The following is a 26,026-nucleotide window of genomic DNA, read 5'->3' as shown; positions in this document are numbered from 1 at the left end:
TCCGCGAAGGACTGTAATTTAAAAGCTGGAAAAATTTCAGGTTTATAAAATAGATGTGAAACTGCTAACTATATTCCCCAATACCTTTGGGAGATTGTCACTGCTGAGAAAATCAGTTAAACATTCCCAGGGATTCATGTAGAGCAAAACAAGGAAATAAAAGCTACTTGTAGAATAAATGGAAAAGTAATTCAAAAAGGAGTTGCACAAAAATTGGAGCAAGTGAATTATGAATTGGAGCAACTGACAGATGGAATAAATGGAATCAAAGAGTTGAGACAGATCAACTTCAGGAGTTCTTGAAACTCTTAAGTTTCTCTGTAGGCTGTAATGTAGTAAAAAGTCTGACAACACCAGGTTTTAGTCCAACCTATTTATTTGATAATATTCTCACAAGCTTTCGAGGGGACAGCCTCTTCGTCTGACGAAGAGGCTGTCCCCTCGAAAGCTTGTGAGAATATTATCAAATAAATAGGTTGGACTAAAACCTGGTGTTGTCAGACTTTTTACTGTGTTTACGCCAGTCCAACGCCGGCATACCCACATCATGGCTGTAATGTAGACATGGGCCCACTGTTACATTTAACAATGTGTGGATTTAAAAAACTTTCTGAAACAAACAAGTGCCCATGATCAAGAGCAAAGCAGAAGTAATCCTATGTAATCTTATTTGCTGCCATCCTTTCCCATCTCTGCTCTTTTTCCAATTACTTTATTTTCACCTGATCATTTTTCAAAGCTCCCATCTGATTTTTATTTACACCTCAATCTCAATTACTTCAATTGTTGCACAACAGTAGCAGATGGCTAACAAGTGTCCATGGTAAAACACTGTATCCGACACACCAATTCCATATTCCCTTCCATTACATTTTTACTCTCACTGCCACCACACACCTCTCCTCTTCCCACTGATCACATACGCAAGTGGGAGATATTACACACCAATACTTCAGAGTTCCCAAAATTGCCCTGAAGGAAACTACATAATGAACTAGCAGACGTAAACTGAACCAAATGTTATCCAATTCCATCTGTTATTCTGGTTTTCTGATTCAGGCTAAAATAAAACTGCAACCAGTTTAAACATAGTGTGTGATACTTAAAAGCCATTAAACTGCTTCTGCTCCATATCTGACTTAAATTGGCAGAAGCTGAACTTGGGAGTCAAGAGATCAACTTGTTAAGAAAGGTGACTTCTGCACTCAACCTCTATGTAGAGCTGTAATTTAAAAGCTGGAAGAATTTCTGGGTTTCACACCGCAAAGGGCAAAAGGTAAGACACAGTCTACATGGAAAATGCTGTTGAGCTTTTTTTTGAAACAAAAAAGACAGCCTCCAACTTAAGTTACTTTCGCCCTTTCGGTTGCCTTCATTTTTTCCCATTGGTCCTGGTGAAGTTGAAAGTTCTGTCATTTGAGCCCAATGATAGATTAATTTATACTATCAATATGTTGGACAGATGAGAAACAAGATTATATTTCTTCAGAACAAAATGCCACCATACTAGAGGAGCCTTCTGGTAAAAAAAAATGGAAATTGGCAGATAACATACAAGTCCTTAAACTTTGATTCAACATAAAGACAACTATAGCAAAGAATTATAACTAGAGCTGTAAAGCTGATTTAAGTTGTTCAAGGATGAGTAAGCAAATGCAATATGCCCACATCCATCACAGAGTTCTGTCCCATGAAAATTCTTGTTGATAATAAAGAAGATAGGTAATTGGAGCATGGATGATTGCAGTTGCACTGCAATTACAGCAGAGTCGAGAGATGTTCCTTTCATACCTTACATAACACGTTGAGTTGGAAAAAGAGCTGGAAAGGCACATCTGTCAAAGACCACTTAAGTGCCTTACAAAAAATGGCATCATTAACAGCTAAATTACCATGGGCAGATTACTCTGGTCAGTCATCTTTTGGAGTTGGTGGTGGTTATTCCCAGCTGATGCTTATATAACATATAAATCAGGAGGTGAGTTACTATTCTGAATTTCCCTAAAACAGTGACCGTAAATCATGAACGCCACAAGTACGCTCATTAAAACTACATTTTTAAAAAATAAAGCACGAAGAGGCAAAGCACATGCTTCAAAGAAAAACTGTTTTTTAAAAAATGGAAATAATTATTTTAAACAGTGCTGTTGATATTACCAAAATTGATGGTGCTCAAGCCTTTCCACTTCAAGGCTTTTAACCAATTAGCACAGTGAATCAACAACAGAAAACACGTGGTTGTATGTACATCACAGCACAGATGATTTATGTTTTTAATGGAGCATTATGCTTTAAAATACTGAAAGGAGAAGAAACAGAAGGAGTGCAAATATGCTGCCAGTGCCAAGAGACCCACCACACAACTAAAAATCTAATAGCAGAGAGTGATGAAACCCAATGGCAATGATAAGCCCATAGTAAAGAGCACTTCAAAATAAAAAGCATTATTTTTCTGGTGACTTGTGTGATGACAGACAATTAACAGAGATTACACATACCCCACAGGCACACACGCCTACACAATTAAATCAACAGCATTATACAAGCTTCTTGGATCCACCATGATCCCACAGGATTTGACCTCTTAAGGTCAGGGGAGAGCCCAAACGCAGCCCCCCACTACCACAAATTTTGCAGTCGAGTATCCCACATTTGGGGACATTGCAGGCGTCAGCAGACCCGAAGTGCAATGGGTTAGCCTCATCCTGGGCGAACTACCTGCTTGATCATAGTTTCACCGAAGCCAGGGAGACTTTATACATTACTTTGATCTCGAGCTAAATACTTGAGTATTTAAATCAGACATTGGACAGCACTAAAGTTGAGAACAATGCAAGTAGCAAGACATTGCACCAAGATAAAATGGTCAGTAAAATGTTATTCAAATAGCTGCCCAGTCTTAAATTGCTCAAGAACTGGATTTCTTGTAAGGGATGCAAGTACTGTGAAACTTGATTACATGCATGATTGATAATGAAAATTAAGTTGAATTCCTAATACCTTCCAGTCCTCAAATTCAGATGTGTTATGCATCTCCTCTTTTTCTGCTTCATTACTGTTCCAAACCTTCAGCTGAATTCTGTCCCAAGTTTGTAACTCCTTTCCTAAACAGCTTTTGCCGTTTTTACAAGTCTCCCAAAAACTCACAGTTACATAGCTTTTGTCACCTCTATGCCCCTGCAAAGATTTGGCATTCATCACTTTTCTTCCTATGACGTGCTCTTTGATTTTTCTATATTACAGATGTTAAAAGTCAAAAGTTGTTTTTGTTCCAGGCTAAAAGAACATCCAGGAAAGATTCTTGAGACTCATGCTACTATAATGCAGCAGGTATACACATCATCCCTTGACTCAACAGTGCCTAGTTATGTAACTAATAAACACCGAAGTAGGCAATATTCAGGACAGACCGGTTTGAAGGTCCTAAAAACTACCTCTCCCTGTTGCAGCATGAGATGCTCAACTCCTCCCACACAAACTAAGAAAATACCACCCACCCAGAGTAACACTATTAGAACTGTTTCACAAGGACATATTCCTTTAAATTTGGCCCTGCCCCATCCATTAGTCATTCTAGAAAAAGTTCCAGAAGGCTAGTGAAATAACTTCTAGTCCAATTATTTTCTTGATTGCAATCAAACATTTGTGATCTGCTGCTGGCAGGGGAAGAAACCCCACTGTTGATAGGCTCACAGATTTTACCTGATAAAATTATGCATTGTTCTGCTGTTGTAAAAATGAACAGCATGGCCCCACAAAGACATGTGAATGCACATGTCAGAAATTTGCTCATTGATTCTCCAAGCCAGGAACAATCCCAATTTCTAGGATTATCTATATATACAGCAAACGGTATGACTCTCAACATCTTGACCAAAAGCATTGTGCATTCTGGAACAAAAGATGACCTGAGGGAAAAATTAGGGTGACAGAAAAACAATACAAAACAAGTGAAAAGAGAATCAAAAATAAACAAGTATATCAAGCAGGTCAAAAAGTTCTAAAATCCTGCATATGAGTACCATCCATACAGATTTATCTGTCTGAAGTCTTGATAGAAAAAAGTATACAAAAACAAAAAAACCCCATTAAAATAGGATGCGAGAAATAAGGAAGAATAAACATGACTTCATTATAGCTTTAGGCCCATGATAGCTGTCCATTTGCATGTCCTTGGTACTGCTAGAAAGTAATCACCTCCCTCTCCCTTCACACTTCTTGGGTACAGCAACATTGAGAGAATAAACAGCTATTACTTTTCTGAACTGTTGAGTTTCCTTTCGGGAACGAGGTCTCATTTTGGGCACTGCAAACGAAGAATTGAGTCATTTTCACTCGTTTACTGAATGGCACCATAATTGATCAGTTTAAACACAGATAGCTGGAACTAATCTTCAGAGAGGCTGCTCTTTTCTATCATTAATTAGACAATTGAGCTGAACACAGTATTTATTCATTCTGAATGATGCTTATAAGGAGCTACAGGTACACAAACAGCTCACCAAGTTAAATTCAATTAACTATATGAGCAATGGTGTCAGCGAGAACAAAGCTAAGTTCAGCAAAAGAAAACCCATTGAGCAGATACAGCAAAACTATCTGCAGCTCACTGTGTTAAATTATAATCTTTTGATATGCACTGTAATATATTTTCTGTTGCAGTAAATCTTACAACCTTTACATTGACATCAATGAGACAAAATATTCTGGATCATACATATAGGCAAAATAGACACAGTGCTGGATGAGCACAAATGTAACCATGTTGGACAAGACAGATTGAACTCCTCCCAGATTTTCTTTGTGATGCACTCAGTTTTCTTCACCTGTCAGTGAAGGACCTTTTTAATACCCTCTTACCACTTTTCATCCAAGTTTTACTGACGTCATATGCTTGCTTCAGGAGAAAAGATTCATGCCTGTGATGATAAAGCACTAATAAACCATTCAGACCATCAAATTTCAATTTGGTTAATATGTGGTTAAAAAAATGTTTTGCCTTTTGATGAATCTAGGATTTTAATATATGTGGGCAGTCACCATCAGAGTATGTTCTTATCAAGAAACACAAGTACTTTGTAAACAAAGTGATAGCAGTTAAATTAATTAAGTAAGTTTGGAATGAAAACTGTAAGTTGGCCACGGAACTAATGGACTTTCACATTTACCATCTAGTTCACTGATGTTTAGTGAAGAAACCTCCTGTCCTTACTTCCTGGCCGATATTTGACCCCAGCCATATAGAAGTGGTTGACTCTCAACTGTCCTTTGAAATAGTGTGGCAAGAAATCCAGTTGCCACTAACATCTTCAAGGGCAATTGGGATCTGCAATAAATGCAGGTCTTATTCATATCCAGTGGTAGATGTCTAATGCTTAGAGAAGTCTTGTAAATCACAATAGTTAGAGTGGACTATTTAATGTTTGAATGGTATATTCAAAAATCTGCTGAATGTACTTTCAAAACAAAAATTTTAAAAAAGTGTAACAAGTGCTAAACTTTTACCCTCACGATGATTTGCACTGTAATATGCTTTCTGTTGCAGTACTTCTTATAACGTTTGCATTGATTGTGTGGCCACCATTACTGCTTTTCATTCCAGACTTACTTGATTAACTTAAGTGCTAACACTTTGTTTACAATGAACTTGTGTTTCTTGATAAGAATGTACTCTCATGGCGACTGCCCACATATATTAAGATCCTAGGTTTGTTATAAGGCAAAAACATTTTTTTAATCACATATTAACCAAATTGAAATTTGATGGTCTGAATGGTTTATTTGTGCTGCATCATCACATTCATGAATCTTTCTCTTGATTTTCCTCCTACAGCAAGCATATGACCTCAGTAAAACTTTGATGAAAAATGGTAAGAGGGTATTAAAAAGGTCCTTCACTGACAGGTGAAGAAAACTGAGTGTGCCACACAGAAAATCTGGGTGCAGTTCCATCTGTTTTGTCCAACATGGTTTCATTTGTGCTCATACAGGGTAAGCTACACTCTTGCAACCCCTTATGCCATGATTACAAGTGAACTTTTCTAATGGAATGAGAATACGGTTGTCAACGGGACAGCATTGTGCTATAGTCTCCAGAAACTTGAGACAAATCTCCTGTGCATTGCCTCAAGCAATCCAGCAAAAAGATCAAAACGCATTAATAAGTAAGTTACAGTTTATTTATTAGTCACAAGTAGATTTACATTCACATTGTAATGAAGTCACCACATTCCGACGCCTGGTTGGGTACACTGAGGGAGAATTTTAGCATGGCCAATGCACGTAACCTGCACGTCTTTGGACTGTGGCAGGAAACCGGGGCACCCGGAGGAAACCCATGCAGACACAGGAAGAAGACACAAACTCCACACAGGCAGTGACCCAAGCCAGGAATCAAACCCAGGTTCCTGGCGCTGTGAGGCAGTAGTGCTAACCACTATGCCACTGGAATAGTTATGTGTTCTGTTTACTTTCTTCATAAAAACAAAGAAGATACGAAAGAAAATAGCTGTTTGTCTAAATAAGGTAATTGTAACTTATGTGATGAAACTGGTTGTCCTACAAATACCTTTGAATATTGAGAAAAGCAAGCAAACAATTCTGAGTAAATTTGACAATCAACACGGCAGAAGAGCCCATCACATTCTGACAGATCATCACTAATCTCACAGCACTTGTAAAGCTGCAAGAGTGATAACTGAAAATGTACCATTACATGACACACAGTTGAACTGCTAGTGATGGAAGATTTAGGTCAGTGCAGCAGAATGCGTGGAATATGTCAGGCGCCACTTGCATATTTTCTCAATTTGTTTCTTTAGTAAGTCAATGTTAAGATCTGATACTGCATGGAATAAACAACAACTGGTACTTAATTAGTCCTACGTACATATAAAAATACTTCAAGAGCAAAAGTTGTATCCATTACTGATAACTCTATTATAACTAAAAATATTAATCATTTATTCCAATTCCTGCATCAGGATTTCAATGTTACACTTTTTTATCATTTTCTTTCCTAAGGCACCAGTTTCTTCTTCAGAAGCAACCTGTGTTGCTATCCTCTTTCTAATTTAAGTAGCCATTACTGATGTAAATGTCTTGACAATTGAGTGTCAGAAAATATAGCACTGACCACATCACAGTCAACCTGTGTCCAATATAAAACTGGTGTCTTCCATTTGCAGTAATTAACTGTTAAACAGTCCTGAATTGTTTCTAGATGTTGAGGATTATGCTAGTGACACTACTGTTACCCCCAACTACTATTAGTCAATTTATCCCAGAGCCAGGATGCAACCTGGGAACATGTCAGTTGCAATGGCTAAAACTTGGCAAACCTCAAGCAGGAACAAAGATTAGGGAAACATAGTTTCTCAGATCATCAGGCACACACAATGTTATAATCACCAAGCATTCATTAGGAAGCTGGACCAATATTCTATTATGTAACAGAAAAAAGATTATTGCACTGTCAGGACTTGGATGATTGAACCCACTTCATAGAAAAGTAAAAATCTCAATTTGAAACAAAGGATCAGTGAAAAACAGCTGAGGTTAGAATATCAATCATCATTTATTATAATGGTTAAGATCAATATCCACCAGATGTAACTGACTGTCTTTAAAAGTTAGGGGAAATATTTCTTATAAAGGATCAATAACAGCTATTTATTTAAATATTAACATTAACTATTTATGGGGGCAGCATGGTGGCAGTGGTTAGCACTGCTGCCTCATAGCTGCAGGACCTGGGTTTGATTCCCGACTTAGGTCCCAGTACCTGCGTGGGTTTTCTCTGGGTGCTCTGGTTTCCTCCCACAGTTCGGAAAATGTACTGGTTAGGTGCACTGGCCATGCTAAATTCTCCCTCAGTATACCCGAACAGGCACCAGAGTGTGGCAACCAGGGGATTTTCACAGCAACTTCATTGCACTGTTAATGCAAGCCTACTTTTGACACTGATAAATAAACTTGTATTTAAATATTAACAATGGCTACTGATTTCCTTACAAAGCGTAAAACATAAGAATTTATTACTTTAAAACGTGATCGGTTTAAACTGATTTCGTAACACACAAAGCTCTCATCCATTCTTTGTTATCTTAATACAACCTACAGCAACTGACATTTCTTCATCCCTAATGAATCTGCCAACTTACATAGAGAAAGTATCTGTCCTTAGCCTAAGTAAAGGTTATTCACCTCCTCTGTGCAAATTAAATATACATTAATGGTAAGTACACAAAACAAATCACGTTTTCTTACTGTCTGATCAGCCTGTGTTCCTGTGGTGATGAAGAGGCAAACAGAAGAGGGTCATCCCACTCTCAAAAGGAGTGCAACAAAAGACAATAAAAGACCAAATAAAGAACTAAAGACCCAAAGTAGGGCAACAATAGATACTAAATGACCAAATGAATGACATTGGAGGAATTAGAACGGAAATAAGTCAACACTTTGTCGGAGACAGATCTAACAACGAGTGAAGCCACAAGGATTTTAGTTAAAGTTAAGAAAAGTAGAAATTAAGGTTTCATATGTAATATACATATGCCCAGTGAGAACAGGGTGGATTCACCTCAGAACAAACACAGAAATTAAAGACTTCAAAAGGAACCAGGAACAATTAAACAAAGAATAAGCAAAATGAATTAAAGCTCTAGAGAACACGCAAACAAGATGAAATGACAAACAGTACACATGGGGAGAAAAAAGTTGCAAAAGACAAAATTTACAAACGTAAGGAGAAATTAATGAAACAATGGAAAATAAGTTGAACTCGAGCAACTAGAAATTAAGAACAAGCCCAATGAAGATTTGAATCAGGAGAGTAAGAACTTGCAGAAGAAAGTTTGACAATGAGAAATTAACTTAATAGGTAAAATCATTGAAATTGACAGCAGAATCAACAATTCACACAGAAAAAAATTGATTACACACCAGAACAAGGTTGCTGAAATAGTCATATGAATGGAAACACAGGAAACCTGCATCGAACAGCTCCATACAAAACCATATCTTGAATTGTACATTGTTAAAGCCAATCAGTAAAATGTTGAGACCCACAAGTCTTAAGACCTCATCAATGATATATCACCAATGCAACAATAAAATATATCAAGTACATAATATGACATGGTGCCATAATGAGATTTCAATAGCAGATCAAGATAGATCTCTGGAATTATTGTATCTGTGACTAGACTCCTGTCGTGTCCAGTAAACATGGAGGGATGGATAGTTGGTAAGCATATGGATCATTTAAGGAGTGGAGAGATGCTCCAACAGTGAGTGTTGCCATCAAGAAATGTTTACGAACCTGTAAGCACCAAAGTACCTGACTGACCTGTTATAGACATAACTGACGTCTCTGTGGAAGCAAGTAGTAATGAACTGCCTGTTCCAGAAGAGGTATCCATTATTTGCAGCTCCTGTTAATATGAAACCAGTGGAAGCATCTCAAGACTACAAAAAAAACCCCTCAGACTTGATTTATAGCTGTCCAACCTGTTGTATTAGAATTTGGGCTTGAGTAAATTGGATTGTATAAAGGGTGATATCGGTGATGTTCACTTTAGGGATAACACAGCAGAAAAGGGTCACCTGACTTGAGGAACAACTTGGAACCCCAAGGGGTAGAGTCCTCTCTGAGTCAAAAGACAATCTGAAGATTGTAGAAGACATGTAGGGACTGGGGTGGCCAGTGGGCTGCAGCTGCAGGACAGTCAGGGGGCTTCCGGCCGCTGTAGAGCTTTTCCTTTTAAATACAAATTTAGTCAGGAACGGAAAAGATCATCATTACAGTTCCCATGTTGCAAGACCCAGACAACATTTAATCTTAGTTTTGAAAGTGATAAAGTTATGATCCCAGCTATGCTGCCACTGGACAAGTTAGATCAATCACAGGAGGGAACCTGGCTTGATAGATCCTAACTTTTATTTTATGTTTAGAAACATGAAGGATGGTTTCATGTTGAAGGATGTTGAGCACAGTTACATAGGGTGCTCAAGAACATTTAACAAAATAAAACTTTTATTAAACAAGAAAAAAATTATTGTATTACACTACACCTTCACCCACAAGAACACCTTTATAGATTTTTAAGGATAACACAAATTACAAAATTAAATACTCTAGTGTTCATACAACTTACATAAAACCCTCTGTTTCTTAATGCAAGTAATATTTACGCAGCACAAATGCAAGGCAATGATCATCTTTAATAAGCCAGAGTCTATTCACTTACCCTTAGTATTCAATGGCAGGGGAAAGAGACAAAGAAACAATTAAGCTTGGAGTTAAAAGTCATATTCAACGTCGAGCATGAATGCTTCCTTACCCCAGGTTTCAAAATTGCTCTGATTAAGTCTGGGAAGGAATCAGGGAGCAGAGTTTTCTGCTGACCTGCATGCATCTTTCAAAAGCACAATAGCAACTCAGCAAGTGTGTGTTTGAAATTTTAGCGTGACTGAATTGATAAACTGAGCATCTCTGACCCTCAATTTATTTTTAGTTGGTGGCATTGGAAAATGAACTTACCTTTTCCAAGCCCTGAACTTCTTGACTAGAAGGATCTAGAATATTCTCTGGAGCAACTTAGTTGAAAGAAGGCATTCATTTCAATGAACTGTATTGGTTAGTATGCTCAGCTGCACAGACTTGATACCCATGATAAAGTTAGCAATGTCTCTGCCAAACGTTGTACATTATGGTACTTGGAAGTGTTTGGGGGTTCAGATAAAAAATGCTAAAACAAGTTGCTGTTGAATCTGTGACAAATTTGGTACAACATCCTGGGCATTGAAAACTACCAAAACCCAGCAGCTTCCCAGCATAAATGGTATAATGGAGAGCAAGGAAGTTGAAAATATTTGATGAAATTAACATCCCAATGACCAACCTTTTATATTTAATAGTCATTTGCAGCAGGTGCGCATTTAGTGTCTTTAGTGTTTCTCTTTGCTTGATTGTTCACATGCATGCATACAGATGTACTGATTTGTGTGGATGCTGTCTGCCTTGATGAGATGGGGCCCTAGCATTTATAATTATTGACAACAAAGCCAGTTGACCTGGAACAAATATTTTAGGCTGCTGTTTTCTATCCCTGCATGGAAATATCTCGTCTTTTCAAGTATTATCTAGCTGTAGAATTCATTGAGGCCATGCGGTCTTTCAAATCCTTTCCGACTCTCGGCAGAGCTTCTTACCCAGGCCCAAGCTATCTCCATAAGCACTTTAAGCCCATGCATTTATCCTACTAATCCCCCTAATCTACGTATCTTTTGACACTAAGGGCAATTTAGCATGGCAAATCCACCTAACCTGCATATCTTGGAACCGTGGAAGGAAACAGGAGCATCCAAAGGAAACCCACATAGACATGGGTAGATCCTGACCACAGTGCCATCCACAATTTTGCACCAGTTGGCTATGATTTTTTTTTCCTCTACTGTCACATCCAGAAATACTGACCTTCACATAATGATGTTTATATTCAAATGATTCCATCATAAATATAGCCAAGATTTACAATGAAGGGACAGTTGGAAGAATATATTTTCTGCTTATGCTTGTATGGTTCAGTTGATTTACTTACTGAATAATTTAAGCAAATTTCATGGATGCAATACTGTATGCATATCATATTGTAGATCTCCAGAAAATTTGACCTTCTAGCAAAGCTGATAGGAAATTACTTTTAAAGCTTATTAAAGCTGTAACCACCATACAGGTTTATAGAATCCCTACACAGTGCAGAAAGAGACCATTCGGCCCATTGAGTCTGCACCAACCACAATCCCACCCAGGCCCTATTCCTATTATCCCACATATTTACCCGAACACGAGGGTCAATTCAGCATGGCCAATCCACTTAACCTGCACAACTTTGGACTAGTAGTGATAGATTCTATTACTTATTTGGATTGGATTTTAAATTTCATCAGCAAATATAGAAATAAAGATTCGTGTTGATCCCATACTTTCACAAGTTCAGCAAGAAACAGCAAATGTCAACTCAGACTTTTGTACATTAAAGAGTTCAAAGCAATTTCCCCTCAAATGACTATAGGATCATTAGTGCACTGGTCCCAAAAGTCCTGTGTTTTAAAGTAATGTGACTATCCAACACAGATGTACTCCACACCAAAATAAACGTGACAGGAAATGGTTGTAAGGATAACACTTATTTAAACACTGCCCTGCACATAAATGGAATGCAAGTCCTACCAATGATTTATGGAAAATAAGTCACTACTGCTGCAGCTGGTGACTCAAGTACTTTACCTGGCACCATTTAGCTTTACTTTGTGGAAACTTTCAGTTTCGACTGCATGTTCTTCTACAACTGAGACAGCAGTGGTTTAAGCGATGGAGATTAGACTAGATTTGGGAAACCGAATGGAGTTGTTCCTACTTGGTATTCATATTGAACTCAATTTGAAACATGGTAGAAGAATCAAACTTTAATGATAAAGTGGTTTGGGACTTTGCCCTTCCTGACCAGTATCCTGGTCAGTTAGTATTTTTTTCTACCAGTTGGAAGACAGTTGAGGCTCTGGCAGTTTTGAATGAGTTCTCAGTCTGAGACTCAAAGATATAGTCAAAAATGCAAGAATTTGAAAAACATGGAACAAATTAAACAGAAGGTATTTTCCTGTAATTTTGAATCATTTGAGCAGCATAAGTACTTGTGTTTGGACTTCTTCACTATTTGGACAATACCATACTTTTGGATTGGGTGGACTTGCTGAGCCTTCACTGGCTAATCTTAGATTTCTTCTATTCTTAATTCATTCATCAAAAGATGTGCAGTAGCATCTCAGATTTTCTTGGTGCGCCCGCTTTAAAGGAAAAAAAAACATGGTTTAGTTTAAGAAGATTAAGCTAAGATCAGGAACCCTCAAAATGGGATTACAAAGTTACGTTGACGTTTCCAATCACAATAGTGAATAAACTTTAACGTTTATCCATGCTGAGATCCACACAATGCTGGTTGTTTTCAGACAAGCTTGAAGCCCCCTTTTTTAATTATTGGTCAGTTGATGCTACATTTTTGAGTTTTGCAAAAAAAAGCTTTGCGTGGTTAGATTCATTTCACCCACGCACTTTCATGCTGAAGAACACTAACCAGCATAGGTCCCCAGTTCCACTTTGATGTTATGTCAAACAGGTTAGAGTAAGTGATTCCACCTACTAAAGTATCATATTCAGCATCAGATTAAGTTGATGCAGACTTGAAACTTACTTTTTGTGAAAACAGGTTGGCAATGAAAAAACACTGTTGTTGGTTCAACCCAACATACTTGCCTAAAAGCATAACCATTCATTTACATCTACTTAGGCCACTTGCCCTCAGCATTGGCTCTAAAGGCAAGCCATCCTGTTGGTTGACAGTTTACACCCTTCTTACAAATCTGAAGATATTTGTACAGACGAACAGTAGATCATATTTTGGTACTGCGATGTAGAACTTCTAATGTTATCTTATGTTTCATACACACCTGTACCACTATGATATTTGCGGCCAAATGGTTCAAATCCTGAACTCACATAACACTACTAAATGGAGTATGAAACCAATGAATCGAATATATGAGGAAACAGGTAGATAAGCTTTCAGAGAAAAACTCATCAGATATCTGAAACAATAAACCAGATCAAACAAAATCTAACAACAAAAGAAAATGAACAAGCCATTGCCAATAATTTTGGAGAAAACTTTTCAGTCCTTTCCTTGCTATCTTCATTAAGCTGGATACTTACTCCAAAAATTATGTTGCTGATACAAGAAATACATAGCACTTATTATAATTTTATTAAATGTTTCTAACTTATTGTATTTGAAGTGCCATCGAAAATCTGTGCAAGACAGCCTTTGGTTTGTGCAAATTTTAAACTGATTAACCTGAAGCTGTTTGCTTAATTAAACCTTAGAGCCTTCATCATCTGCAGTTTCTCCTTGGCAGAACAGTATATTCTGCAATTCACTCTTATTCTTCAGTGTACTTGCCTGACTTAGCAGGAACAATGACACACATACACACACACACAAAACAATGTGTTCCTTCAGAATCAGCTGTCTGTAGGCATTACAGTGGATTTAAAAGAAAGATTGTCCTTCAGTTTTTTAGCTGAGTAGCTGGCCAATACCTAGACCAAATAATGTAATCAGGGTCATCCACATAACAGGCTATATTCAAGATGTTGTCCTTTTAAATAATTTGGGTTGATATAACCATCAAATGCAGCTTTATGTTTGTCTCTGAAAAAAATGCCTTAGCTTATAACTGAAGAAAAATATTTAATTTAACAAGTTCATAAATTTCCTCATTGTCTCAACATGTAGTAAATGTCACACTTAGAAGCTTTAAAGGTAATTGCTCAATACATCTTACACGAAAGCAGGGTCGAAAACGCAAACCCAAAGATATTCTTTAAATGGCATAATAAACCTCAATTGCATCCTACGGCAATGCCAAATGTAATTTCTCACAAAATACAGTGCTCTTTGAAGGCTAAGTTGTAACTTTGATCTTACAATTAAAACCTGCCAACCTCAAAATTGTGGTCCATTATTCTGTAGAAGCGGTATAACAATGGAATGAAAGAAAAGTACAAATTAAGATTTTGCACTCACTGAATGACAAGTACTAGATGTATTTCTTTCATGTGGGTTCTTACAAATGTAATGGTGTGGCATTATAGCATGAGTTGCATTATTTCCTATAGAAACAAAGTGAAACAGAACTGACAAATCTTTTCCACTATTTCAAAGAAAGAAGAAAAACTTGCATTCATACATCATTTGATAAATGTAATGCATCAAGTCAAAATCATTTCAAGTGCTTGAAATGTAGTGTTAAACTCCCCAGCCATTTTATACACAACAAAATCCAATGATCTGTGATGAATGGCTCAGCTTTTGAGGGAGGAATATTTGCTGAGAATGATTGCTCAACTCCAAATCATGGTACAAGGTTATTAATGTCTACTGTACCAGACAGTCAAAGTCTTGATTTCATGTCTCCCTGGTTCAACACTGCTGAAATTCAGGCATTCTTTAGATGCTTATTTTCATTCACTTTTCCACAGGAAAGTCCATATTCTTAATGATCTGAAACAGCTTTATTTCAAAAAGCAATATAAAGAGAAAATGCTCACAAAGACTCCTTATGCAACTAATAAGCTCTTGAGGAATACTATGAAAAGATTCACAGATGAGTCTGTGTATTGAATGGGTAAGAATCTCACAACACTAGGTTAAAGTCCAACAGGTTTATTTGGTAGCACAAGCCACTTGCTTTCGGAGCTCTGCCCCTTCATCAGGTGAGTGGGAGTTCTATTCACAAACAGAGCAAATAAAGACACAAACTCAACTTACAAAGTAATGGTTGGAATGAGAGCTTTTACAGGTAATCAAGTCTTAAAGGTACAGACAATGTGAGTGGAGAGAGCGTTAAGCACAGGTTAAAGAGATGTGTATTGACTCCAGACAGGGCAATTAATGAGATTTTGCAAGCGCAGGAAGTCATGGGGGTTACAGATAATGTGACATGAACCCAAGGTCGCGGTTAAGGCTGTCCTCATCTGTGCGGAACTTGGCTATCAGTCTCTGCTCAACGACTCCGTGTTGTGAAGGCTGCCTTGGAGAACGTTTACGTGAAGATCAGAGGCTGAATGCCCGCGACCGCTGAAGTGTTCCCTAACAGGAAGAGAACAGTCTTGCCTGGTGATTGTCAAGCGGTGTTCATTCATCCATTGTCATAGTGTCTGCATGGTCTCCTCAATGTACCATGCCAAGAACAGGAAACTTGAGAAACTCAACATTACCACCGGCATGGCACCCCAGCCCAACGCTGGCATCTCCACATCACTGAATGGGCTACTGAACAATCAACAACTATTTATGCTTCATTGTCCCACGTCACATATCCCAGGGGAAAGCCAAGTCCATCGCAGTTTTTCGGCTTGACTCAAGTATCTCTGGATTCCTATGGAAATCGTACCACAGCCAGTGATGGTAGGATACTGCCTTGCAAATAAATTGACACCAGATCACCTACATTCAGTTTGCCTGAGTCCGAATACTTTAAAAATTCCCCAGAGAGCATTCAGTCTTCTTCAAGGAGCAGCTGCTGAGTCAAGTTTATTTTGAAATGATTTCTCTTCTCAGAATACTGTGCATCACCAGTTGTAGACTGTCTCAGATCCCCATGAAGCATACAGCAAGATGGCAATTTAAGGTTGTCCAGCATCTTGCAGAAGATTTTTATCCTGTCACCCACTTGCAAGTGGGGTAGTTTCTGAGTTAGTTTTGACATTTTGATTCTCGATTGCTTGTCCCCATTTACTTCTGCTTCAGTGATTTAAGAGAGCTCTTAATTTTCAGGTTAGATGCTAAACCACCAGTGCGGATATCCTTCTATTTTAGGTATGATATTGACTGCCAATATTAGGTTCAAATGTTTCTCACTGCTTTTCATTTCAACACAGCTTTATTCAGGAGAGCTGCAGGGTTTCTGAAAAATCTATTCTCATTACAACCTTAATTCGTTGCCACCCACTACTTGTTGGTCATGCAAAAGTGGTTTCTATTAATTATATGGAGCAACTCTGTACATGTATTTTGAGTGCTGCCATGAAATAAACAACAGCTCAAATGACGACCCAGTAGGGAAAAGAACTGACTGCTCTGCTAATTCACTGCAATTCAGAATGTGTTCAATTAGCTGCTCTCATCCGAGGAACTACAGCTGGCCCAGGCATCAGTATATGAATGGAGGTGCGCTGGATTAGGAATTTCTGCTACCCAGTAACTTCTAAAGGAGTGACATCATAATCTTGATCATCATTCATCTCCTTCCAGGTTATAACTGTTTATTTAGGTCATAACTTTTCTTTTTCTCAACCGCATTGTGCATAAATATTGATTGCTTCATTGAAGATTGGATAGTCCCAGTTATTTTAACTGGGACTATCATGCACTTTCAGCTTTATGCCATACAAAGCATGGCATTTTAATGATGCAAGTTCATTCAGCAGGGCACTTGCACACAAAGTACATCAGAAAATAGGAATAAAGGGAATGAGTATCACCCCTTTACTATTGCAAAAATTATTCTTCTAAAAAAAAACTCAAGGCTCTAAATTATTTATATTTAAAACATGGAGCAAATTGATCTTTAACATGTAGCAAGCAATTCTTTTGTGTTTACATATTCAAAGAAAATTACACTGAAATGCATCACTTGTCGGTGCTTCCACATTAGGACAAAAATATGATGATATGGCTCCATTCTATTATTCAACAACTTACCAAATAATTTTCCAATGAATAATGTCTCTTTCTCCATGTGTAAAAGTTTTAACAGATAATTACTGTTGACAGTGAATGAAGTCACCATAGTCAAAATGACTAGAGGGTACTTCTCCCTTGAAGAGAACAAAGATCAAAGAGAACAAAGAAAATTACAGCACAGGAACAGGCCCTTCAGCCCTTCAAACCTGCACAGACCATGCTGCCAGACTTAAATAAAAGCTCCTAGCTTCCGGGGACCATATCCCTCTATTCCCATCTCATTCATGTACTTATCAAGACACCCCTTAAAGGTCCGTATCCGCTTCCACTACTTCCCCCGGCAACGAGTTCCAGGCACCCACCATCCTCTGTGTTAAAAGTCTGACTCATACATCTCTTTTAAAACTTGCCCCTTGCACCTTAAACCTATGCCCCCTAGTAATTGACTCTTTCCGCCTGGAAAAAAGCTTCTGACTAGCCACTCTGTCCATGCCTCTCATAATCTTGTAGACATCTATCAAGTCTCCCCTCAACCTCTATCATTCCAGTGAGAACAAACCAAGTTTCTCCAACCTCTCCTCATAGCTAATGCCCTCCATACCAGGCAACATCCAGGTAAATCTTTTCATTACCCTTGCCAAAGCCTCCAAATCCTTCTGGTAGTGTGACTGAACACTATATTCCAAGTGCGGCCTCACTAAGGTTCTATAAAGCCGCAACATGATTTGCCAATTTTTAAACTCAATACTCCAGCCGATGAAGGCAAGCATGCCATAAGCCTTCTTGAATACCTTCTCCACCTGCATTGCCACTTTCAGTGACCTGTGTACCTGTACACCCAGATCACTTTGCCTATCAATACTCCTAAGGGTTCTGCCATTTACTGTATATTTCTTATCTGTATCAGACCTTCCAAAATGCATTACCTCACATTTGTCCAGATTAAACTCCATCTGCCATCTCTCTGCCCAAGTCTCCAACTAATCTATAACCTGCTGTATCCTCTGATGGTCCTCATCGCTATCTGCAAATCCACCAACCTTTGTGTCACCCGCAAACTTATTAATCAATTCAGTTACATTTTCCCCCAAATCATATGATGGATATATGATATTTAAGGAGGATGGCTAACTGGTGGTGATTTAACCCGAGGATCACCACACCTCAGGTGAGGGCCACTAGATATGCGATCCTTGTGAAATAACAACAGATCTGTACAGTTTGAATGTGTTCAAATGTTAATATATTTCAGAATCAGGTTGCTCCACTATTCTACATTGTTCCAGAAAGCAAAAAAACATTGTGATTTGATGACAAAGTAATTGTGCAAAGAACTGGCTGCCCTCTACAATGGAAAACATGTACTTTGAAACCTTTCTTCACATGACGGAAAGGAATTGGCAAAGATAAGAATTACAAATGGGATATGTACAGTCGCACATTATACACAGAGCAGATAGGAAGGGAGCAAGTACAGACGACATTAGAGTGGATATCAAAGTATTTCTGGCTTACAAAGTTTTCTCAAATTATTTCAGTTCTTGCCACAATTATTAGTGGAACACATAGACACAGTTATTCAATTATCAGCATAGCAGATTGGCCTCTCTTTAGCTTCTCCATTAATTTTCACAAAATCTAAAACATTGGTGAATGTTCAACATCACTTCAAATTTTATATGATGATCAAACTTGCAGTTCAAAGTTACGATACCATATAAAAATTAGGAAGGCAATTTGCCAATAAAATTGAATTTGGTACAAGCAACCAGTACCAAATTCAACTTCAAACCCCCCGCACCCCCCAGAAAATGCTGTGCGGACTTGTCACAGTATCATGCAGGACCCTTAAACTTGTTGAGACACTTAGCTCCTACAGTACTAGTCCTAGGTAGAGATACTGGGCCCTATTTTACCATTTTGATTCTAAGTGCTGGGCGGACTGGAAACTGGGAGTGTTTCAGATCCAACTTTTAGACCCGTTCTCAGGCGCCCCCATACGCACTCTGCCTGCAAAAATATCATCGAGTCTAAATCGCGCTGCACAAGCCTGAGGGCTAGTCTAAATGTACCCGAAACCCTGCAGCTCTGATCTGCGCCTCCAACTGCATATGCACAAAAACAAAATGATAGAGTGCTGCTCCCTGCCACATCTCCCCTGGTCCTCACAGACATTGCCCCACCTCCACAACATTACTGACCCTCCTTATCCCCACTCCCCACGCCATCCAGACCAATCACGGGCCCCACCACCCAGACCAGTCTCAGGCCCCACCCCCACTTCCCTCCCCAAGCAGAATGGGAGCCAACCCCCTTTCCCCCCAGCTGATCTCAGGCAAAGTGGCAGCAGACCGCTTCCCCTCCACTGATCTCAGGCAGAGTAGCAGCGGACCCCCCCACTTCTCCTCCAATGATCTCAGGCAGAGTGGCAGCAGACCCACCTTTGCTTCTCCCACTGTTCTCAAGCAGAGAGCCATCGGACACTAGGCACCTACCTCCTCACTAATTGGAGCGGCCACATCGAAGTTCTCTGGGGCATGTTTTTCGCACTGATTCTGGATGGACGAACCTGGTGGTAAAAGGGTTAAATGCCGGTAAAGTTGGGCATGTAGCCCATTAAGTCAATTTAAATGCACGCAAATGCATTTAAATGACCGTTGTGACCGTTTCAGGAACGGTCCCGATTGTGGCCATGTTCAGGCCTTAATAAAGGGGTAACCAGTGCGAAGGCAGGCGCGGATCGCGCTAGTTGCCTCATGCCCAACTTTACCAAGTTTTCATACCCAAAAATGGGTGCAACATGATGGAAAAAATCAGGCCCACTATAACTGAAATGACACCCAAGACTTCAATTGCTGTTCAGCTCAGGTACCTAGAGAAAAACCTCCCATTTTTGATGCTGTAATTCTGTGAAGATAAACTACTGAATGATTCACAAATCTAATTCACACTGAAATGAGATTGATGTATTTATGGCTAATTACATGGAATGGCAAATGACAAGATATTTCTGTTCTTTTTAAATACGTTGGTATTACAGGTATGTTTTTTTTCTTCATTTTAATTTACTAATCACTTCTGCTGTGTTATCTTTTCACTTTAATGGAGACATGAGATTGTTCCCAGCTGAGAATAATTAAAACTTTATAAAAAGTGCAAGGGGGGAAGGTGATGATTTGTAATAGTCATTCATACGTAACAGCTGTTGTTTTATACTGTTCTTAATTGAATGGCAAAATTACTGTACAAACATATTAACTAGAATCACAAAAGCATGAAAGCCAATTACACCCAATATATTTGCACCCAAAAAAAATGTGCAGCAGAAAGACAGTTGGCTCGCTCATTAGCCAGCTTCCTCCGCCAGAGCTGACCTGCCAGATCTGAGCAGATCTGAGGCCAGGAATTCTGCGGCAAGTAACTCCCTAACCCTCCAAATCCAGTCCACCATTTATAAAGCACAAGTCAGGAGTGTGATAGAATAGCCTCCACTTATCGGTTGAGTGCAGCTCCAACACCCCTCAAGATGACTGACACTATCCAGGGCAAAGCAGCCAGCATGATTGATACCCCAACCACCACTTCAAATATTCACTCACTCCACAACTGATGCACAATGGCAGCAGTATGTATCATCATACATATGAAGATGCAGCAACGTACCAAGGCTCCTTCAACAACACCTTCCAAACCCACTTTCCCAACTATCTTGAATGATAATGGAAGCAGATGAATGGGAATACAATCATCTGGTATTCCACCTCCAGATGGAAGGTGGAAGTTCCATCTCCCAGCCAAACACCATCTTGACTTGGAACTACAGAAACGTAGCCACAGAACTAGGCCCCTTGACCCATCATGGCTGAGTTATTATTGTCACTGGTATACAGTGCAAAGTATTGTTTCTTGTGTGTTATACAGGCAAAACATACCGTTCAAAGAGAACATAGGGGAGAAGTAAAAAATAGGATGCAGAACATAGCGTTGTTGTTACAGCTAGGGTGAAGAGAAAGGTCAGCTTAATATATGATACGACCATTCAAAAGTCTGACAACAGCATGGAAGGGGCTGTTCTTAAGTCTGTTGGTACATTTTCAGATTTTTGTACCTTTTTCCTGACAGAAAAAAGTGGAAAAGAGTACAGTGGGGTGTGTGGGATCCATGACTGGCCAGCCAGCTTATTACCACTTCCCAGCATTTGGTCCATAACCTTGCAGGTTACAGCACTTGAGGTGCATATCCAGATACCTTTCAAATGGGCTGAGGATTTCTGCTTCTCCTACCCTTTCTGGCAGTGAAAGATGAAACCTTGGATGAAAAAATATTCCTCAGCTCTACTCTAATCTTTCTACCAAACACTTCAAATCTATGTCCCCTCGTCACTTATCTCTGTGCTAAAGTAAATAGGTCCTCCTGTCAACTTTATTCAGATCCCTCAAAAAGTCAATCAAGTCTCCACTCAGTCTCCTCTATCCTAAGCAAATAATTTCAGCCTATCCACTTTCTCATCATGCCAGCAATTTACAATCCCCTCTATACCATCGCTAATGCAATTACACCCATTCTACAATGAGATGACTAAAATTGCACAGAGTACTCAGGCTGTGGCTTAACTAATGCTTTATGCTGTCCAGCATAAAATATAAGAGCAGGGAAGTTATGTCTGAGCTAATAAACGAAAGGATTCCATACCCCTTCTGCGATGATAACAGAGAATTTACATAGATATAGATGTGTTAAATAGCATTTTTATGTCTAAGGGGAACATTTAAAATTTCAGCCTTATTTTACAGGCAGTCAATATGTCTGGTACGACTGCAGCTCAGATTCGGGAGAGCAGGACAACTACTCATTTCAACTCTGCCAGGTACAAGTAGAGCTAATGGACTTTTGTTGACCTAATGCTTTTCACAAATCAGGACATGATGGAATGCCAAGAAAAATAGACAATCAGTTGGAATAGCAGCAACATGGACACTCAGAAAACTCAGAAGTCCCTGATCCATTGTGCACCCCAAATCAGCTCCGGGTAGAGGTTTGAGATATGCGTTGGGTTGGTGGTGTCATCTTCTCAATGTATCAACTAATCTGCCTGTTTGGTGAACATTAAAACTCCAATGTTTGAAAAGTAGAACAATGAATTCTTCAAGTAGCACCCTGGCCAACAGTACTCTCAATCATCATTGGCAAAAACAAATTAATTGACCAGTAATATGAAGTGCTGCTATGCACAAAATGGTTGCTATAGTGCTTTGAGAGTTTGAGGTATATGGTGTCAGGATGGTGTTGGCTTCAGAAGTGTTTTTTAAGGAAGTCTTCATAGTCTTCAGTCGGTTCACTGTAAACATTTATTATCAAGCTGAATTATTTACACATGTACTGTGAAGAGTACAGGCTAAAACCTATCTCCACACTTCGGTATTTAGCAGTCTGCTCAACACCACATTAACCCTTGTGATGTCTTGATACATCACAGTATGGACAGTATTGTACTCAGGCCTACATTAACCCAGAACGTGACAGACCCTTATACTTCATACAGTGCCAGCCTATGATCCATGAGATGTGGAATAATGATCTTGGCACTGGTCTTGAAGAAAGCTACCCATAAAGAAGATTTAGTGATGTCAGTGAAATGGATTTAGCCTTTCAAAAGGTTAGTTTGAAACAGGTACCAATGTCATGAGGGTCTGCAAACATCCAACAATAGCAATGTCATCAGCAGGGCTAACACAATTATTTCCTGATTTGCAGTGTGTAAAGTGCACTGGATTTTTCACTTTCAATTCTGTATTTACAAGCAGCAAAATAAATGGTTGGGACATGCACAAGGAACTAAGCTAGTAGCTAAAATATTCTTATAATGGAAGAATCTGACATTCCACAAACATGAAATTATTATTTTTCTGAGGCCAGAGAGGCTGTTAATATGCAATTATGAATTCAGTACATTGCTAAAAATCCATTTATGCCTCATCCAACAAGGGTGTGCCATAGGTTGCAAAGAGAATCTTACGGTTCTACTGAAGTCTGTAGTATTTTGTGTGTTTTGCCTGCCCCTGGGAACCCACCTTGGGGGACATCACCTTCCATGGGACCTGAAGATCCCACCTGCAGGAAACGCTAAAAAACCTGCCCAAAGGACGGCATGGTAGCACAGTGGTTAGCGCTGCTGCCTCACAGCACCACGGACCCTGGTTCAATTATGGCCTCAGGTGATCACTTGTGTGGAGTTTGCATGTTCTCCCCTTGCCTGTGTGGGTTTCCTCCGGGTGCTCCAGTTTCCTCCCACGTTCCAAAGATGTGCAGGTTAGGTGGATTGGCCATGTTAAATTGACGCTTCGTGTCAGAGAGATGAGCAGGGTAAATGCGTAGGGTTATGGGAATATGGCATGGTGAGATTGTTGTTGATGCAGGCCAAATGGCCTCCTTCTGGACTGTAGGGGCTCCATTATTTTAATCTATGATTCTAAATAGGAAAGGCTAGCATGCAAAAGCTCAGGACATGGTCCTGTACTAGATCCACATTTCACTCAGAATTGTAATTACGACATGACCAAAAAACTGTCAATGCTCCATGAAGATAAAACCACAAGGCATAAATAGGGATGAACGGTAAACAAGAGACTCAAATGAGACTTCTCTCTAAAGTAAAATTAGCAGAGAAATTTCAGTTTCTGATATTTCATTTTAGCAAAAATCCTCTAATAACCACAGTTATGTTTCTAAACATTTGGTAAAGTACATTCTTTCCCACAATTCTTTCCAAAGATCTCATTTATGTATGGAAGAAGTGAGAAAGAGAGGAGAATGTGCATCAGTATAAAGCTACAGAATTAACAGACTTTTGTTCTAGAGCATCATATATATCAAATTGCAAATGTAACAAAAAGTAATTTAAGTTTGGTACAATACTTGCAAAAAGAATGTTCCATGCCCTGTATAGTCATGGCATACCACAGAACTTGGCAGTTAATAGGAGGATACGTCACCACAAGACTATACAGCTACCTAATGACATAACATTTAGCAGACTTATCAATCTGTTCTCGGAGGCGACAGGGTCGTGTACGGCTTCCATGTGATTCTGACGTCAACTGGCAGGAGCATGGGGAAAGGGAGAGGCGAGCGAGCGCGCGGGACAGAAAGAGATGCGCGAGCGGGAGAGAGAGAGACGAGCGGGGAGAGAGAGAGAGAGAAAGAGAGACCGGAGAGAGAGAGAGAGAAAGAGAGACGAGCGGGAGAGAGAGAGAGAGAAAGAGAGACGAGCGGGAGAGAGAGAGAGAGAGAGAGAGACAGCGGGAGAGAGAGAGAGAGACGAGCGGAGAGAGAGAGAGAGAGAGACGAGCGGGGGAGAGAGAGAGAGAGAGAGAGAGGAGAGAACGAGCGGAGAGAGAGAGAGAGAGAGACGAGCGGGGAGAGAGAGAGAGAGAGAGAGACGAGCGGAGAGAGAGAGAGAGAGAGAGAGACGAGCGAGAGAGAGAGAGAGAGAAGACGAGCGGGAGAGAGAGAGAGAGAGAGAGAGAGAGAGAGAGAGAGAGAGAGAGAGAGAGAGCGAGAGAGAGAGAGAGAGAGAGAGACGAGCGGGAGAGAGAGAGAGAGAGAGAGAGAGACGAGCGGGAGAGAGAGAGAGAGAGACGAGAGAGAGAGAGAGAGAGAGGAGAGAGAGAGAGAGAGACGAGCGGGGAGAGAGAGAGAGAGAGACGAGCGGAAGAGAGAGAGAGAGAGACGAGCGGAGAGAGAGAGAGAGAGAGAGAGAGAGAGAGAGAGAGAGAGAGAGAGAGAGAGAGAGAGACGAGCGGAGAGAGAGAGAGAGAGAGAGAGACGAAGAGAGAGAGAGAGAGAGACGAGCGGAGAGAGAGAGAGAGAGAGAGAGACGAGCGGAGAGAGAGAGAGAGAGAGAGAGACGAGCGGGAGAGAGAGAGAGAGAGAGAGAGAGACGAGCGGGAGAGAGAGAGAGAGAGAGAGACGAGCGGAGAAGAGAGAGAGAGAGAGAGAGAGAGCGAGAGAGAGAGAGAGAGACGAGCGGAGAGAGAGAGAGAGAGAGAGAGAGAGAGGAGAGAGAGAGAGAGAGAGAGAGACGAGCGGGAGAGAGAGAGAGAGAGAGAGAGAGACGGCGGGAGAGAGAGAGAGAGAGAGAGAGAGACGAGCGGGAGAGAGAGAGAGAGAGAGAGAGACGAGCGGGAGAGAGAGAGAGAGAGAGAGAGAGACGAGCGGGAGAGAGAGAGAGAGAGAGAGAGAGAGACGAGCGGGAGAGCGAGAGGAGAGAGAGAGAGAGAGAGAGAGAGAGAGAGACGAGCGGGAGAGAGAGAGAGAGAGAGAGAGAGGGAGAGAGAGAGAGAGAGGAGAGAGAGACGAGCGGAGAGAGAGACGAGCGGAGAGAGAGAGAGAGAGAGAGAGAGAGGGAGAGAGAGAGACGAGCTGGGGAGAGAGAGACGAGCGGGAGACGAGTGGGAGAGAGAGAGACGAGCTGGGAGGCTGGGGAGAGAGAGAGACGAGCTGGGAGAGAGAGAGACGAGCTGGGGAGAGAGAGAGGGAGAGAACGAGCTGGGGAGAGAGAGAGACGAGCTGGGGAGAGAGAGAGACGAGCTGGGGAGAGAGAGAGACGAGCTGGGGAGAGAGAGAGACGAGCTGGGGAGAGAGAGAGACGAGCTGGGGAGAGAGAGAGACGAGCTGGGAGAGAGGAGAGACGAGCTGGGAGAGAGAGGACGAGTCGAGTC

At 40.2% G+C, this 26,026-nt stretch overlaps 1 protein-coding gene and 1 non-coding gene across 5 annotated transcripts in view; both read right to left on the bottom strand.

Moving 5' to 3' along the window:
- Nucleotides 1–26,026, bottom strand: part of LOC145343936 (activating molecule in BECN1-regulated autophagy protein 1-like) — a 400,132-nt gene that overhangs the window by 236,086 nt on the left and 138,020 nt on the right. The window lies entirely within an intron of this gene.
- Nucleotides 2,592–2,755, bottom strand: LOC145344639 (U1 spliceosomal RNA). The gene has a single exon (XR_013886935.1). It is a non-coding gene; the product is annotated as a U1 spliceosomal RNA (small nuclear RNA).

The sequence above is a fragment of the Carcharhinus amblyrhynchos genome, chromosome 6, assembly GCF_965287045.1.
Source record: "Carcharhinus amblyrhynchos chromosome 6, sCarAmb.v2.hapA, whole genome shotgun sequence".
In the NCBI taxonomy this organism is placed as follows: domain Eukaryota; kingdom Metazoa; phylum Chordata; class Chondrichthyes; order Carcharhiniformes; family Carcharhinidae; genus Carcharhinus; species Carcharhinus amblyrhynchos.
This window is presented reverse-complemented; position numbering and strand designations above follow the sequence as displayed.